The sequence below is a fragment of the Botryllus schlosseri genome, chromosome 6 (assembly GCF_051294905.1).
Source record: "Botryllus schlosseri isolate E-star chromosome 6, Bs_hap1, whole genome shotgun sequence".
Classification (NCBI taxonomy): Eukaryota; Metazoa; Chordata; class Ascidiacea; order Stolidobranchia; family Styelidae; genus Botryllus; species Botryllus schlosseri.
The window spans coordinates 22,632,195-22,639,916 of NC_137241.1; the positions used below are offsets into that span (position 1 = coordinate 22,632,195).

Genomic DNA, 7,722 nt, shown 5'->3' on the forward strand with positions numbered 1-7,722 from the left:
CCCACGCCGTATTATTATAGAAATTAAACATGGAACGGCAACGACCGATTTTGCAGCTTCGTTCCGCTTCGCCGAGGCTGGAGTGGAGAGTGCTTTTGCGTAAGCGACTGTAGGATTTCTGGCAATCCAAAAGCTATCTTCCCGAGCACAGAAATTATTGAATATGGTCTTGATCGAAAGCCACTGCTGCACCGATTCCGAAAATATACAGTAAAATAATGATCAGGCACTGATCCACCTAGAATCCATCCTCTAAGTCGAAATATCGGCATTGTTCGAACAATCGGAGAGTCGCAACGGGTCATTGTTATGGTCATTGTGTTGCGGTTACCCGATTGTTCTGAACAATGCCGATATTTCAGACTTGGAGGACAGATTCTAGGTGGATCAGTGCCTGATCATTATTTAAATTTATATTTTCGGAATCAGTGCAACAGTAGCTTTCGATCAAGACCAGATTCAATAATTTCTGCGCTCGGGAAGATAGCTTTTGGATTGCCAGAAATCCTACAGTCGCCTACGCAAAACAATTCTCCTCTCCAGCCTCTGCGAAGCGGAACGAAGCTGCAAAATCGGTCGTTGCCGTTCCATGTTTAATTTCTATAGTATTATATTTACCTCACTTAGCTCGTCGCGTTATGTCATTCTCATTTCTCATCGAAGATATCATTGCCACTGCATTTACCTTTGGTCGGTACTCAACAATCTCGTCACACATTTAAAACATGTATTTTATTATCGTTTTAAATAGTATATTCATATTGAAATGAACCCGAATATTTTCGGCTGACACTCGTCAGGGGTAATCGTCAGCAACTAGTAGAGAATTGGAAAGAACATTGTATATCAACAATCGTATCACAAAATATGACGTCACCAGCATGAAATTTCGAATGAGAGAGCGTTCAATGTACTATTTTTAGGTGATACACGAAGTACATTGTACATTGAACGCTCTCTCATTCGAAATTTCATGCTGGTGACGTCATATTTTGTGATACGATTGTTGATATACAATGTTCTTTCCAATTCTCTACTAGTTGCTGACGATTACCCCTGACGAGTGTCAGCCGAAAATATTCGGGTTCATTTCAATATGAATATACTATTTAATTGTATATTGAAGTTCTGTACCTCCAAGAAGCTCTTCAAATATTATCGTTTTGGACGTGCATTTTTTCCGAGAGATTTCAATCCTCCGCAATTTATGTATTCACTTTCGCAGTCATGAATTTCCTGCGTTCATCAGTCGAAACCATAACATCAAAATGAAATTGCTCAGAAATATATGCGGTTCTGTTTCTGGTCTCTGGTTTCTTGTTTCACAATTATGAATATTATCGCGTCCGATCCGTCCCACCCCTATAGTACTTGGCATCCTTGCTCTTAGCCATGCATCTTTCGTGTATTGTATATCTATGCATATGAAGCTATGTGTTTATGTTATCTCATATTTCTTCCCATCCAGTGTGCATGCCTCTTCTTTACATCGAGTAGGCCTAGGTGAGTGTCTGATTTCAAAGACTACTCCAAGTCGTTTCGACACCGTCCCATCTTTTCACTGTATCGCAGTTTTGTGGTGTTTTGAAATGGGGAAAATTATGAATAAACTCATACTGATGCCGCGCATACTCACTGTCCGTCAGTTATTCACTTGCCAGCAAAGCAATTTTGATACAACTTCGGTCGCATACAAGGAAAGAACGAAGGCAAGCAAATCTACAGGATTATCCATATGGTCAGAACACCTTGGGAGTTATTCACCTGCCGAAATCAGGATCTTCTTATGAACCAATTTACATGTGTTCGACTCAAGCTCGAATATAACAGTAGCGCCTCGAACCCGTAGCCCAGGGTGGGCAATTATTTTTCCATGCAGACCAAATGAGAAGCAAAAAATGGATTGGCGGGCCGAGCCAAAAGTTTTTATTAGTTCGTGGCGTATTTTATTTCTAAATGGACAACAGTGAATTACATTGTTAACGCAAGCTGCTACGTGGATGTGTTAAAATTAGGCTATAAGAAAGTGAGGGTTATTTTACAATACTATTGATTCATTCAGTGTCAATATTCAAAACACTGCGAAACATGAAACATTATCAACTTATTCAAATCCCATTAACACCAGGCCCTTTTTTCTATGGAGACGTCCAAATGTACTTGGGATATTGCAAAACTAGTTTTGGTCCAGAGCTGTGTGTAGCATGGTATTTAGCCTTATTGTTTTGACAGCTTCGATGGAAAAATCCGCGCACTCTCGGCCTCGGGTAACCAACGAATGTTTGTATTTCACTGCGTTTTTCTCATAATGCCGATTCAAAATACAACTCTAAACACGGCGTCCTGCTCACCACAAACTAAAACGACGTGTTCCCTCTGACTCAAGTAAACAAATATTTACTGACCCCAAAACATTTTTAAATGTCTGCCTTCGGCCTCTACCTCTATTTTTTAACGTGCCTGTTTATCGTTTTTGGGTGAGCTCACCTCACTTATACACTGATTGACTTGTTTTACGGATTATGGATTGGGAACTACGACGTGACAATTTAAAGGAAAGACCGAGTAATTCACAATGTAACAATTGCAACAAACTAGTTTTAACTATCGTGAAACCGTTACGTTTGACTTTAATTGCTACGGCATAGGCCTACTTTGCTCTATTTGCTCTATTCTATTTTGAATCCAGATTATCCCACCTATATGTATTGTACACTTGGGCTACGTAATCACTGTGCGAGTGTGCGTACCGTACACAGATGAACAAGAAGGCTTAAACAACTGGCTTAACGTAGGGTTACCATACGTCCTCTTTTAGGAGGATTTGTCCTCTTTTTTGACTTTTTTGAAAGTGTCCTCGGAGGACGCCCTTTTGTCCTCGTTTTTGAGATTTTGTCCTCTTTTTTGAAAATTTAGGTCAGATTTAGAGCAAATTGCGAGTGATATGCCGTAAAGTAGCACATAACTGACGTTCCAGCGGGTATTTCGGAGTGAAAAACGGTTATTTTAGCTCTGGGCGGAAAGATGACTTTTTTTTTTAGTCATCGACCCAGCAATGCGGGAAGAAAAGCGGTATTTTGAGCTCTGAGCGGAAAAGATGACCTTTTTTTTTCTTTAGTCAACCGATCACAAAGTGGGAAAAATTCACCGGTTTTTGAGAATTCTTCTCCGGTTTTGCAAGTCTCAAATTTCTGAAAAAGTGTCCTCTTTTTAGATTTCCAAAATATGGTAAGCCTACTTAACGCATCTCCGTTTCAGTTTAGACAGCCTATTGTTTTCGTTCCACATTAGTATTCAAAGGTACTTTTTTATTTCAAATCTCTGACCTCCTTTCGCGGGCCAGCCATTAAAATCGCGTGGCGGACCGCCCTTTGGCCAGATCTGCCATAAGCCCATCTGTTCCAAGACATCGGTCGATTCGAATGAGTTCAACAATCATTCACAGAGGCTTCCCGGACTATAGCTGAAATAACCTATACGCTGAGCGTTACTTCACCCTAAAAATTAACACGCTCGAAGTTCGATGGTTGAGGCTTGACCTCGTCATGGTTTACATTTTACAAGATATGCCTGCATAACAACCCAACTCACTCAACCTCTGAGGAAGCAAGCATAAGCACGACCCACTTCTAGGCCTTCTGTAAGACACCGCTTACGTGGAGGAGAGCCACCGCATGGTGAGATACGTCAGTGACGTGAGGTTAGGGGAGGCAAGTTAAGCAGTGCCTCACATTTCGTCAGGGGTGAGTGAAGGAAAATTGTGAAAGGCAGTGAAACCGTCTATGATTATTGGTATTTTCTATTGATGTTTATGAATCACTAGATTTTGAACATTTTTATTCCCAAAATCACGGCGTTTTTTTATTTATTGTTCGAAAATATAGCGCGAAAGGAGAGGTAGGCCTAAGGCACAGATGAGGAACAGACGTGCCAAGCCTCACCTGTGATATCGCGAACTCATCGTAAATAGCTTCGAATTTCTAATCAATTATATTAGGCAAATATAACCATATTGCTGATTCCGAAAATCTAAATATTGATCGACTTCTAAGGTATTCGGCGTAACACAACGTTGCACTACACATGGGCAGTTGGGCACCTACATTTTTAAGGCGGTGCGAGAAAGCTACCAATCAAAAACATAGATAGTTATGGCGTTGTTTTCAATTCGAATTTATAATTGTGAATGTCATTTCCGAGGCAGTTTATTCCTCGGCGTAGATCCGGGAGACAATGTGTGTTTGAAAACTGCGTTGTCCTAAAAGCGTCGTCATGTCTGCCAATCTCTTTGGTTTGATCAATCAAGGTATCGTGCAATCCAAGATTTAGAGGCGCGCGATGGCGCAACAGGGGTTAAACCCGCTCAGACGCCAGACGCCAGAGGCCGCCCTGCGGCTGAGTTTGTAAGTGGCGTCTGGCGTGAGAAACGGGTTGAAACGCAGACTGGCAGCTGAACTGCTACATGGCGTCAGGCATTTAACGACACTGAATTAGATATCGGGTGCCTGAACGTAGCACTATTCTAATTTGGAGAAATCTTTTTGGAATCCTCCAATTTGATTACCCCAGGCCAGAATCGGCGTCTAGTCCTGCTCCTCGTTCCACTCACAGCTATCTCATACCTAAGACTGCATACATAGACGAAATGAATGACAATTGAAGTAATCAAGCAAATATATTCACAAATCAATCTATAGTGCAACGAGCACAATAAGAATGACAAGGCGTTTGCTCTTGCCCTGGGTAACAACAATCTTTGTATGTCCGCCGGTTACAGCCGTCACATGCAACCTATAAAAGACTTGGATCAACATACTGGACAAATCAACTTTGCAATTCCATACCCAATCCGTGAGCATTGCATTTAGCTTTTTACTATTGCATTTATTGCAATGATTTGCTGCCAATTCTCCCGCATCTGTACAAAACATAGTTTAATATTAGTGACAGTTTTTTTGTTTGTTGTTGCTTGATGTGACATGGAGTAACATACCAGTCTCATCAAGTAGAAGTTGGCCGTCGTACTTTCGGTAGCCTTCACAAGCTCGTGCAGAATGATCGAATTGTAGATCCACATCACGAATCATGGTACAATATAGACTGGAAAACAGAAGCATATCTGAGCAATGAGAAGTTGGCTCTATACATACAATACATACTACGATGTCAAACTCGAAAATTGAGAGGGAAAAGGTACCCCTGGACCTGTGTTTCACTTAGGCATCATGCTGCGAATACAATTGCAATTATCTTCAGAAGATGGAATTTGAACGGATTGGAAGAAAAAATAAATGCTCTCTCTCTCTCTCAAATAAATTGATATTTTGGCGTTTGCCGTCTACATAGTGCATGGACACTGGACAGTGGATATCAGGATGCCGCGAGATGTTACTAATTTGTGTATGTCGACATTTGGCGTCGGATATATCAACTATCAAGATGTCACGGGCTGCATGTAATTTGTGCATATCGATTGTCGCTGTTTGGTGTCTGAATGGATACATCGACTATCAAGACGCCACATGATGCATCCAATTTGTACAAGCCGACGCTTTGCATCTGATATATCAACTATCAAGACACCACGGGGTGCATCTAATGTATACATGTCGACGATTGGTGTCGGATATATCAGCTATCAAGGTGCCACGGGTTGCATCTAGTTTGTGCATATCGATTGTCGCTGTTTGGTGTCTGGGTGAATACATCGACTATCAAGACGCCACATGGCAGGGTTGTAGCCAAGTCACAAGGCTCCGAGTCACAAGTCAATCTCACTTTATAGTTTTGACTCGAGTCAAGTCGAGTCATTTTCAATTCACAATCGAGTCAAGTCCGAGTCCAAGTCACCAAGCAGAGGGTCAAGTCCGATTCATGGTATTATGACTCGAGTCCGAGTCCAAGTCATTGTGTTGATTGCTCAGTTTCCAGTTACAGTCTTGTTAAGCCCACTTTTTATAACTGTGTTTGGTGATATCGTAGGGTTCGCATTTAAAATATACTAAATTTCCTCACTTGTAGCAGTTCCTGGTCGCATTTTCAAGTACCAGTACCAATAGACGAAATCCCAATAGTGTGGCTACTTTACTATTCTTCGAAATTACAATGAAATGTCGTTCTTGGCCGTCTGAGCCTCCAGTCATGTGACTTGGTTCGAGTCACGCGCAATGACTTGAGTCCAATTCGAGTCAATACACAGATTGACTCGAGTTGAGTCATTTCCGCAGTTTGAGAAAATGACTCGAGTCAAGTCGAATCATCAGAAAATCGTGACTCGAGTCATTACAGCCCACATGATGCATCCAATATGTACAAGCCGACGTTTTGCGTCTGATATATCAACTATCAAGACGCCACTCGCTGCATCTCCATTCTAGCCTATATGTCGACGTTTGTCGTGTGGAATGTGGATAAATGTCGGCTATGCCGTAACTACGTCGACTATAGCTGCTAGACAGCAAGTGCTAGCTAGCTACGTCGTACGAGGATGAATGAATTGGGTATTAGTTCTAAAAAGTCCGAAGGACGGTATGTACAAGTTGGCTATATAAAAAGATCTTGACAAACGTTGTATTTCTGGTCTGACGGTGTTTTTTACGCGGTTAGACCAATGCACTCAATATGATCGTGTAGCTTTTGCACGGTTATAAAACTGGTGTCACATCGACTGCAACTATTTTCTTCAGTTGTAAGGATTTTAATAAGGTGCGTCAAGTCCTCAGCTAAACTCATTGCTGCCAATTGCTACAAGAGAACTCGACCAGCAACCCAAAAAATAACTGTAGCATACATTATTCCTCTATCGACGAAGATAATAACGAATCGTTATTTATGCGACTGCATAATTAGCTTAACTCGCTGGCATGGATATCTGGGTCAACTCGGAATCACAACAATGGCTTCCCACATATTGAGAAACCCCGAAAGACAAACAGATTAGTTTGACTCATACAAATATCATTGGGTTGCAATGTCATCGCGATGATGACACTGCGGTCGTTGTCCCGAATATTTCAATGACTTTTTTACCTCGGAATCAAAAGCGCACGCGCGTCCACGTAGTCCAAATATCATATGATCGACCGAAAAGATCATCGCTCCATCAAGTATGCCGGACCCAATGTGTGGAATCCCGCCGCCCAGTATCCCGCCGGCCATCCGACAGTCGACGAGCATGTCCACATTCAAGTCAAAATACAAGCAATTACTACTAAGTGAATATTAGTCCATCCTCAACATTACCGGACCACGACTGACCTATCGATCTCGTCTTCCATGGCATGTCACCACATTTCTTGCTACTTGCCTTTTTCTATATACTATCTTCTTTACTTTTCATTCGGTGTGCATGCCTCCTCTTTACATCGCCTAGGCCAAGGTGGGCGTCTGATTCAATAGACTACTCCAAGTCGCTTCGACACCTTCCTATCTTTTCATTGTATCGCATTTTCGGGGTGTATTGAACCGATAAAATTGCTTATAAACCAATGATGATGATGATGATGATGATCTTCTTGCTGACCTGAACTTACCTATACCTTTGTGGCAATCTCGGAAATAATTGTTTCAAATGAACCGACTCGGAACATTATTATATCGTGGTACAACTTTGACTAAACCTAGGCGCGGAAACCACGGAGATGTTGGAATTTACACTGATGAAAAAATTCCTGACGTAAGTAGTACGGAATACCATTTTCATTGTATCGAAATCATGCAGTG

At 41.6% G+C, this 7,722-nt stretch overlaps 1 long non-coding RNA gene across 1 annotated transcript in view; it reads left to right on the forward strand.

Moving 5' to 3' along the window:
- LOC145441597 (uncharacterized) overlaps positions 1 to 7,722 on the forward strand; it is a 209,639-nt gene that overhangs the window by 75,367 nt on the left and 126,550 nt on the right. The window lies entirely within an intron of this gene.